Genomic DNA, 11848 nt, shown 5'->3' with positions numbered 1-11848 from the left:
AAAGAGAGTTTGAGTTGGTCTTGGCGAATACTCCACGACAGACGCAGTCTGAGAGTCGAGAGCAGTCCTGGAGAGACTTGGGGCTAGCCTTGACGCAGTCTAAGAGAGTCTTGGGTCAGCCTTGCGAGAGTCTTGGGGATTTTTTCCCCAGGGCGCTGTGTCTGATAGAGTGCTCGATTGACCGACTAAGACGAGAGCTGATACGTATTTCGTTGTGTGTGCCTTATTTGACTGTAAAGTATAAGTGACTTTCGCGATCCCGCACCTCAAGGGGACGAGATAGAGAGACGAGACGAGTTTTCCCCCTGACAGTGTGGAGACCCCAGAGAGAGAGATATCCCCCTGATAAAGCAATGAAAGACAAACCAGAAAATAAAAGGGAAACGAAATATAATAACGCAAAATAAAATACAGAGGTAAATGACTAGATATAAGAGAAAATTAAATAAAGAAGCTGTCATACGAATAACAAAATAAATCTGTAAAAAAGTGAAATAAAACAAAATAAAATAACAAAAACATCGGTGGCAAACTAAATTAAAGAAAATAAAAAACAGCAAATAACATTAAAGACGATAAAAAAAAATAAAGAGCAGCAAAACATACAAAAAATACAATTTAAAAAAGAAAAAAAGGAGAAGCAAGAAAAAAACTAATAGAACGTTTAATAGACTCGTTTCCCAAGCAAACACCATGAGCAGTCATTGGGAAGATTTTCTCGGCGACGTCAAATATTTCATGATCACCGGCACAAATTGAGTAATTATGCATGATATAACGATGACAGAATAACCAGACATATGACAACTTGTATAAGTTCCATATTGAGATACACCTACAATTTGAGGAGTGCGATTCATAGACACACCGAGCAGCAAAGTCGTGGTGATGTCGGTAATGGCTTTCAGTGACTTGTTGACTCTCTTTCGTCTTTACAATCACGATTCAGGATCAGATATTTCAGGTAGACCATCTCAACCATCTGAGGGGTTGACATTCAGATTTTGTAAGACAGTTTACACAGACGAACCGGGTCGCCCACAATACGAAATTAATGACGTGACCCTACAAGTGTTATTCGAAAGTGGATTTCGGATGAAAATTATTTCTGAAATGCTATCACGATGGACAGTGTGATGGAGACTAAAACATTGTGGGTTCAATCGAAGTGCGTTTTTCATACAACTTAGCAATGGCGAATTAGATATAATATTAAACCTAAAGAAAACAAATTTGGCTGATTGTGGTGAAAGAATATATAGTTTGTGGTATAATGAAGACGATGGGGGTCACAGTACAAGAGGAACGATTGCGTGACAGTTTGAAACGAGTTGAACCAATACAGCGAGCCTTACGATGGCCAAAAAGCATGGCATGTACAACGTGCATGCTGCTCAAAGTCTTTGTGCTGCTCATATGGGTGAGTGAACACATTTATATATAATAAGAAATTTTGAAATAATTATAATTGAAAATAATTATATCTACAGTAGTTCTACATGTATTTATATTGGAGAAACATTCACATTTTTTACATTTTCAGGAACATAATATATCGATCTTTCCGATTTGTTTATTATGATTGACCTTCGTATTTTTATTATTGTTTGCGATCTTTCTGACTTGTGTAATTCGAGAAATATTCGAGTTTTTCCAGAGCATAATATGCGCGATTTTTCCAATGTTAATTACAAAATGTTTACATAAAATAAAGGCATATAAATTGCATTATTATATTGTTTATTGTTATGAAAAAGACTGCTGCAAGTCGAACAATAATTTATGAGATTTAATATACAGGTAATATACTGGCCGAGACATAGAAGATGATGGTCACTTGCATTAAAGTCAAGTGCATCATCAGTTGTATCATCTGTTGGGGGCGGCGGGAATGTTGCTATTATGCAGCACATGATTGTCAACACCATATGTACTGTTTAGAGGTTATAAACACAGTCACTTGGGGGCTGAAAATCAATAAATACTAATTTTCAAAAAAAATCATCCGCTATACGTATATAAATAAACAAGTTGTGAAACAGGGCACCTAGTAAATCGACACCCTGTCGGTTTCAAATGTCGATTTCTTACCTTAAAATGCGAAACAGAGTTCTGGGTAAATCAAGTGCGCATACTCATTTTCAGCCAATCAGGCGTGCCGTAACAGCGAGTATTTCCTTGATTTACCCAGAACTCTGTGCGAATCTCCCTTGATTCTGGCTGCTGGCCATTTTCGTTCATGAAATCGTCGGATATCATCAGAAAACGCGGGATTTGTGCAGTTTTGAATAAAACCAAGTTAGCGATTATGAACAATGGTTATTAACGTAACACTTGATCCCCTCTAAAATTTTTGTTTCGCATTTTAAGGTAAGAAATCGACATTTGAAACCGACAGGGTGTCGATTTACTAGGTGCCGTGTTTCACAACTTGTTTATTTATATACGTATAGCGGATGATTTTTTTGAAAATTAGTATTTATTGATTTTCAGCCCCCAAGTGACTGTGGTTATAAACGGCACGTGAGGGTATTTGGTATTGGAAATAAGACCTCTAAGGGGAAAATTAGCATATTTGGAGGGAAATAATCATTTAGCGCAGCTACCAAATAGCCGAGCGTACCGTTTATAACCCCATTATAATATGACAAGGTTGAATATTTAATGGTAATACGGCATCTTTCCAAAACGAAGTGTGGGGAGTGATGCATAACCACGTTCTGGGGCCTCGTCATACACTCTTGCACAGGCATTTAATTCCAAGAGAAAACGATAAAACAGATTATTATAAAATTGCAAATGTTCAAGTTTATTACTTAAAATACATCGTCAATAAATGGAAAAGGTTTATACAAATATAAAACAGGAAAATATACACATGAATCGACATTCTAACTATCGCGGATAAATACATTAACATTTGTTAAAAGTGGTAAATTTGAACATGGCGGTTTGAAATTTGAAAGTTGACGTTTTCGAGGATTTTAGTTTGGTTTTGAAGAAATATAATTGCAAGTATACACATATATAGAGCCTCCGAAATTGCAGTTTTTGAACAGGTTTTCTGTGGCGACTGAGCATACCGTTTCACTTGTGGAGATATTTTTCTGACACTGTACTTGAGCCATGCCCGATGTTGACAGCCAAACGACGCTGGAACTGGGGGCCCATAGGAAGGTAATTGTTACCACGCTCATCGACGGTAGGAACACTAACTTTTGACATTAAAATATCACTACACTGACGTTTTTGTTCACTAGAACTGTCGTGACAGTAACTCCTGATACTCCCTTCATTCCGATGGCCACTTAAATTCATGATTATTCGTGTTGGTAATCCAGCGTCGTTCACTGATTTTATAGTGGTTGTTCTCACACAGTGGTTAGTGTACAACTAGCCCAGCGTACATGGCTGTGTAGGGGTGATATTTACATTGGGCTTCTTACGCCACCCCAACACAGCCATGTGAACGGTCACTATGATTTTCTAAAACCCCACATCCCCAGCGGACGTGGCATGGAAAATTACATTTTTTTTCAGAAACTTAACCATCCTCCATCAGTAAATGGCACCGATCGTTTCAATAACATTTAATGAACACTCGGTTTGTACCTTACGCATGTCTTGACAATTATAAAGTGGAAAAATTCACGTTTTGTCGTCAAACTCGCATTTGTCAACAAACTGTGGCAGCCATCTTGAATCACGCGTGACTTAATTGATTAACGGTGATCACGTGATACAACTTTTTCTTGACGTCACAGCCGCGAAAAAGAAATCTGCATGTACTTTCATCGAATCCCGTTTAACGAACACTATAAAGAAACATGAATACAACTGTTCAATAAATATTTCATGAATTTATTATTCATTTATTGTGTATTTATTTTGAAAATTAACATAAATAAATGATGTATTATAACTAAAACTATTTTTATTTATTTTTAATTTTAAAAACCCATCATGCTGAGCAGTCTCCACCCATCTTCGATCACAGATGTTGTGTTGAGCTGTATATATTTGAGACACATCTGTAGCAGCTATAACCTCCATCATTAAGATTTAGTATACTTTTTCTGCCAAGCATGATGGATAACAAAATAATATATTACTTTTTAAAATTAAAGTATTTTTTCTTGAAAATAACTGAACATTTAAACATTTTAGTCAAAAACCACAACAATTATTTGTAAAACAAGTTTTATATTGATTTTCCTCATAGAAAACACGTTTTCGTTATTCAGCTCTGACGTCATAGTAAAAAGTGTTATCACGTGATCAATCTCGCGTGACCAAAATGGCGTCTCTGTTTATATGCTTAAGTACTGTGTATACGCATTTTGGGCAATAAATAGTCTGTTTTAACATCCAAAACTCCCCTACAGTACATCAATTCAACAACCGAGTGTTCATTACAGTATGTTAAGGTGATCGACGCTGCTTTTGAGGCAAAGAAGTACGAATTCGTCCCGAAATGAGACATTTTGTATGACATGTGTAGTGTTTTTGAAAATGCCTATGGTCGTTCACAGGGCTGTGTATTGGGGCGCAGATAAGGTCCCGATGAGTAGGAGCGCCTCCACATTCACAGACCTGTACACAGAGCTAGTGTACAGCATGCTCAACTCTGCGACCACTGAGGTTTTTTTAATCATTTCCCCCAAAGTATTGTGACCCAAAAGAGCGTTTGTATAACAAGTTGTTTCCCTACCTGTAAAGTTACTAATAATCCTCTGGAAAAAAGCATTATTGCTTGGGTGAAGTTTACTTATATAATTTAGAATGGCCGTAACAGGACAAAGTGGGAAGTCTTTTTGTACATCCGTTTCTGGTTGCTTCCAAATAGGTCAAAGTGATATAATTCCGTCCCCTGTCATCTTTCTTTAAAACAAAAGTCTCTTTGTGTAAATCCCGAAAATCCTCCCGTTCCCTTCGGCAAAAGAAAAACTCTACATAAAACCACACCAAACGTAAAAGGGACACCGGGTCACGGTCGGACAGTGTTCCGCTGGTAAACATCTTACTCATGTCTCCCGCACTGATAACCGTTTTGTGTTGGATTTTATGAATCCCCTCCCGCTTCAAACTTTTCACTTACCCTATAAATACATTATTGGCAGTTTGGAATTCCCGAACTTTGATAATGTTAATGGGGCGATTGAATGGGACATTGGTTATGTGGCGCTGGATTACTGCTCGAATTCCAGCGTAGCTTCTTAATATGTATTCTTTCCCGTCTTTAGCCCTGACCTCGGCATAAAAATGCTTCAATATTTTTGCCAGCTCTTGCACTTCCATCATTTCGAAGGCTGGTCGATTTTCCGTTCAGAACACCACACTATAAAAAAAACAACATAATTTTAGTACGGAAATTGGGTCATCATGGGGTCAAACGTTCAACGTATTGTTTACAAACAACGAAAATGGCGGCGTTCGGCGGTACAAACTATAGTTACGATATGTCATTTTTTTTAATTTTGACTTTTATCACACTTACATTTGAGTTATCTCACACCCAATTTTGTGGAGGCGTTAGTATTCACTTAATTTTTATTTGCTGCCAAGTTTTCGACCATTTCTTCAGACAATTCTGGGAATCTTTGGGCAGACACCGGCATCTGTTGATCTGGCTCGTTATTACCACCGGCGTTCTCTTGCTCCCATTCAATTGTAGCTTGAAGAAGTTCTTCATCAGTAACGTCAATTTCATCCAGCTAGTACCATTTGAAATTGAGATCAAAATTGATCTGAGGCTCGTCGTCTGACATAATTACTATGTTCTGAAAATGTCGCTAGTGACTTGCAGACGACAATATTTATCATATTTCAATCCAGTTTATTCCAGTTTTTGTTTTATTAATTATTCATCAAACAGGGCCCGAAACATATATTGCCGGATATAAACCCTGGCTCCAGCCAATCAGATGGCTAGATTCACACTGGTCATATTATAATGTCAATTACATCAGGATCTAAAAGTTTCTTCATTGCAGCCTTGCTTGCTTTTTGTCATACTTCTGATCTGGTTGGGGCTATAATTGTGTTAAGTCATGAGAGGATAGATATTCCAGCCTAACCTAAAACTCTCTAAACACTTGTTGATACGTGGGATGAATACATAATACAAACAAAACATATCTAAAAATTCAATGGATCGATTATTTTTTGTTTTTTTTTCATTTCTGAAAATAATTTAGAGTAATGCTGTACACAACAACTGTTAGTTGCGTTGGTTAAATACAGAAGAACCTGTGATGTGAGATCTTCTGTGTGGCTATCATGAAAGCTGCAACCTTTGTGTTTTCTGCCTTCTGGTTATTGGCAGAAAATAGGTAGACTACAAGGCGAGAGTAGTCATCAATACACCCGTGAATGTATATTTTCCATACTTGAAGTTTCTCAAGACCAAAATTGTAGCGATCACGCTAAGAAAAAGTGCATGAACGCTTAGCACGGAAATGCTAAATGCGCGAAATGCTAAGTATGAATTAAATATGACCCAATGTTAAAACCCGGGCCAGACCCTTCGTACGGGCTAACGAGGTATGTGTGAACGCTTGGCTCGGGCTAAGAGTCCAAAACGCTATCATATTCATTATATTCATAACTATTCATTTCAGCATGACAATCAACGTGATCACACAGGGATCGTTCCCGGAAACTGATGACGAGACTCTGGGCTACATCCTGTTATTCTGCAATCTGCACTTTCTGTAACTGCTTTAGTATTATTTTATAGCCGTATATTTTCGAATATAAATAAATGAACTACTTGGATATCATTATTTTTATTTATAATTATTACAACATTTCTTATTATATATAAATATGTTCACTCACCCATATGCCAAAGAATTGAGCAGCATGCACGTTGTACACGCTATTCTTCTTGCTTTGTGACCGAAGTAGTGGTCATAGTAGAGCTGGCTGTATTGATTCAACTCGTTTCCAACTGTTACGCAATCGTTCCATTTGTACTGTGACCCCCATCGTCTTCATTATACCACAAACCATTCTTTCACCACAATCAACAAAATTTGATTTCGTTAGGTTCAATATTATGTCAACTAATTCGTCATTGCTAACTTGTGTGAAAAACGCACTTCGATTGAACTCATAGTGTTTTTTAGTTTCTGTCACACTGTCCGTCGTAATACTTGTAGCATTTTCAGAAATATCCTTCATCCGAAATCCACATTCGACTAACACATGCAGGGTCACGTCATGTCATTAATATCGTATTGTGGACGACCCGGTTCTTCTGTGTAAACTGTCTTACAAGTTCCGAATGTAAATACCTCATATGGTTGAGATGGTCTACCTGAAGGGTCCACTCTTCCAGGATTGTGATTACTCCTGATTGTAGAGACGAAAGAGAGTCAACAAGTCGCTGAAAGCCTTTTAGACATCACCACGATTTGGCTGTTTGGTGTCTCTACGAATTGCACTCCTTAAATTGGCCATTTATCTCAATTGTTTTTTCGTTGTAGATCTTTATTAACTGATACATGGTCATCGGCCCTAAACAGTAAATACAAAACATTTAAATTATTTACAATATTTCAGCGGCTTCCCTCCTAAGTTTCATAGCATTAAATACAAAGGCAGCTAAACGCTGTAGAAGTTCTGAATATTTGAGAATTCAGAAAATTTACTTACAGTTGGTTTGGTGTAGTAGTAGTGTGGGATGAAGCGACATCTAATATGATTATAAAAGTTGCAAACTAATAGAAAAATTGAACTCATTTTCAATAGAATTCATATTGCAAAGCTCGCACATACGCTGATCTCTTTTTAGATGACCTCTGTCTTTTTCAATTCGTAAACAATGTGATGAACATCGTAGCCGAGCTAGTGATTGCTTACGAGTTCGAATATGTACAGAAAACAAATATCTTTCTGGTTCTATGGTAATTTTAAATTGGCAGTAAGTATCTAACTCGTCTAAAGTACACAAGTCAGCCCGCCATACCAATGAAATATACTGTTTGAATCGTTCCACAAACGTATTTATAAACACATTAACATTTCCAACTTCTTGTGCATGCCAAGCATCATTCATAATACAAATGGAAAGTAAATTTTGGATGTCACTGATCCAGGTGTGTTTTGTTCTTGTTCCCGACTTTTCGATATTGTATAGCATAATGTAACATTTCTTGGGGTACCTTGAATTTGCCCAATATTTAATGCAGCGTTTCGCTGAGTACAGATAGATAGGATATCTCCCACATTCTCCTGGAATACTACTATTTGGTGATCTATTTGAAACACCAAGAAACAATCTACAGGCAAGATATTGGACTCGTTCCAGATATTTACACTCTCTAAAACTCCATATTTCCGCCCCATACGTTAGTATTGGAAGTATCATTGTATCAAAGATCTAAAGTAGGTTCTGTAGGATAGAGGGCGTAAACAATTCAGAGCTTTAAATGAACAAAATAAAGCTTTGTTTCTTTTGCTGCGCCTTGGTATTTGCCAGCAGTTTGTGCTTGCCTTTTTTTAACTAGAATCTTATTTTTCAATTCTCGTAAGAAGCCATTAAAACTAATATGAAAAGAACGGTTTCTGAAATATGTTTGCTTGTATATGTACCATTTTCCAAGCAAAATACAGTAATTCATAATGAAATTATCTCTATTAAGTGGTATTAATCCAAACATTACATCTTTACAAGATAATGGTTTATAATCAGATATAGCTACCTCATACCAGCATGTTAAATTACTCCAAGAACAATTTATTATATTACACTAGAATATGAAGTGACATAATGTGTACACCTTGTCGCAATCATTACATAAATCAGTATCTATTATACCCCATTTATGTAACCTAGTCTTACATGGAAAGATTCTATGGAGTATTTTATATTGAAAAGCCTGAAGTTTAGTTTCACTGGTAATATTAAATGACATATTAAAATATTGTACCCACTGATCATTTTGAATGTCCTCAAAGATTGCTGACCATTTGTTAACTGCAATTATAGCTGGCACTTCAAGAGTATTCATAAATAGATTGTAATATTGTTTGCAAGATAGTACATTACAAGTTATTGTATTGCAGGTTCGTGACCTCTGCCCATCATAAATTGTCTTCCATCGAGATGGGATGGCCGCATTTATTGTTAAATAATTCAAAAAGTTGAATGATTTTATATTGAATTTATTTTACATTTAAAAAACATTTTTCATTAAAGATGTCTTTTACATAAAGAATGCCTGTTCCAAACCAATTTCTAAAGAATAAAGTATTGTTGTCACTTGTAACATGGATATTATACCACAGTGATTGGTTCAGAATGTCATGCTTTGTCATTGGATCGTCAGCAGACAACTTTGAGTAACATTCAACAATTTGTTTATAGAATCGGGGTAGTGTGGTTGGAATGGCAGATGGAGGAAATTTTCCATTAATAAAATCACATACAGAATATACATTAAAATAACTTTCTGGAATTAATCTCCAACTGGCTACAGTTGGATTAATAAATTGTTTAATCCAGTTACATTTCAAGGAATTCATGTAACACCGAGAGTCCAGCATGTTTAGACCACCACACTCTATCTTTCTCGTGATCACATTTCTCTTTATTTTGTCATTTTTTCCAGACCAGAGAAATTTATAAATTAGTGTCTGCATTTGGTGAATCACCCAATCTGGTGCATAAAGAACCGAACTAATGTACGAGATCTGAGAAATGGCGAGAGATTTAATAATGGTTATTTTACCTAATAAAAATAGATCCCGTTGCTGCCAGATATTTAAGATACTTTTCATTTTCTCTAACCGTGTAGTGTAGATTATTTTAATCAGATTTCCGTTATCATGGACAAACCAGACTCTCAGTGACAAGACTGGTGACTGTGTCCGCATTTTAAACGAAATGGCTTTTTTTTTCCAAGAAGCGATACTGTCCTAATCAAACTGCCTGTGTGTTGTCATAGTTAATTTTTAGACCAGCTGCAAAGTAAAAACGAGTGAGCGCATTCAGTGAGTTCTGAATTGAAATAGCATCACGTAGATAAAGTGTGGTGTCGTCTGCTAGCTGTGAAATCTTCACAGCTGTATCAACAAGTTTTAAGGATGTATGCTACAAAATAAAAAAATCCATGGAAAATCGTTTAAAATACTGCAGGTGTAGAGGACATGTTACTCTAAACTTATAGAAAAACAAACAAACATGGGGTTAATGTACTAATTTTTAAGATACACAACTCACAATTATGCTGAGTCAGCATTTTTAAGTAGCGTTCATAATTTCATAAATAACTTAAGTTGTCATTTATACTCAGTCTTAATTCAAATTTTTACTGAAATTGGTTTTATCCTATCAGCACATAATGAGTTCATATTTAAAGTCAATTTTAATGAATTTAAGAAATTACCTATTTAAAAAAAACAATAGTTTCCTTCATTTGGTTTTGTATTTTAGATAAAAAAAAATCATAGAAACTGTCCTACAAAAATGTCATCCATGGAAATCTCTTGAAATTGTGTATATGTTGAGTAATTGTGAAGTTATTCCATATTATACATTGAAAATGGTATGCTAATGCACTACTTTTTGAGAAAAAATAGTTTAATTGTCAGTTTCAATAATCATGGTGGCCATGTTGGATCATTTACGTGACCTTTGTCAGTGCCCTTGTCAATATACATACCGGGGTACATCAAATATGGTCATGTACATCCAACATTAGTAGATTATACAGTTTATATATATTGGCTGGGTGCTTGGGAGAATGTTCTTACCTTTCATTGGAAATATAGAAATTCAAAGTCAAGCCACTAATGCACTGAAGTATTATTTTCTTCTGAGGGAAATTGATGAATGCATTGTATTCTCAGTTAGGGCACAGGTGTGTATGGTAATGGGGAGGGTGTGCTGTAACATACATACTAGGCAGAGTATGACTAGTGTTACATACATGAAGTGACAAAAAGATCAGTACTGTTTAGTTGTAAGTAATATTTATTTTGTGTTCTGTTTTTTTTTAAATATTCATATATCGATAAATAAATAAAAGTGGTCCATAAATACTGATATAATTAAATATTTCACATATTTTAAAATCATATAACACTTGCTTTATCATTTTATTAATATATTAATATTAATTGTATGTATTTAATTTTTTTTAAATCTAGATATAAATACATATATTTAGATACAATACCCTTCAATGGACAAAAAAGTGTTTTCTTTTCCGAAAATATGCCAATGTGCCTGTTAATTAAAACAATAATAAAAAAATGAAAATTACTGATAGCATCACTGAATGACCCCCCCCCCAACATTGCATGAATAATCATATTTTCCCCCTATGAGACATTTACATACCAAATATCAGTCCAGTGTTTCCAAAGAAGTCATGCAACAAATGGATGGATTAGTGAACTAAAAAAATATCATTAATCATTATTTTAAATATAGTTACTTCTTTTCAAAAAACTGTGATAGTGACAAGAATGTTTTTTTATGTTTGGTTACCCGTGGATGACCAAAATAATCTTCACTAAGCAACTTCGCCAATCCATCTATCCCCCCCCCCCCATGCTATAAGCCAAGTTCAAGTGACAAGTTCGAGCGCCGGTTCGAGTCACGCACGCAGTACGTGTTTACTATAATTAGACATAGTCTTTACCTTGCCGTTTAATCGGTCTTGTTTGCTTACTTTACTTCCTATGTCGACAGCAACTATGAGTTTAGAATTATTTCTCTGTACTTATTCACTGTTACAATGCTGTACCATTACTTTCACCATCCTACTACAGCCAGATCTGAAGGCCTTTGCCGCATTCTGGCCACGCTGTGTGGCGCGGATCGCGTAGACGGGTT

Source organism: Saccoglossus kowalevskii, chromosome 10 (genome assembly GCF_978046115.1).
Source record: "Saccoglossus kowalevskii chromosome 10, keSacKowa6.1, whole genome shotgun sequence".
Taxonomy (NCBI): Eukaryota; Metazoa; Hemichordata; class Enteropneusta; family Harrimaniidae; genus Saccoglossus; species Saccoglossus kowalevskii.
The sequence above is the reverse complement of the archived record's forward strand: the minus strand, read 5'-3'. Positions refer to the sequence as shown.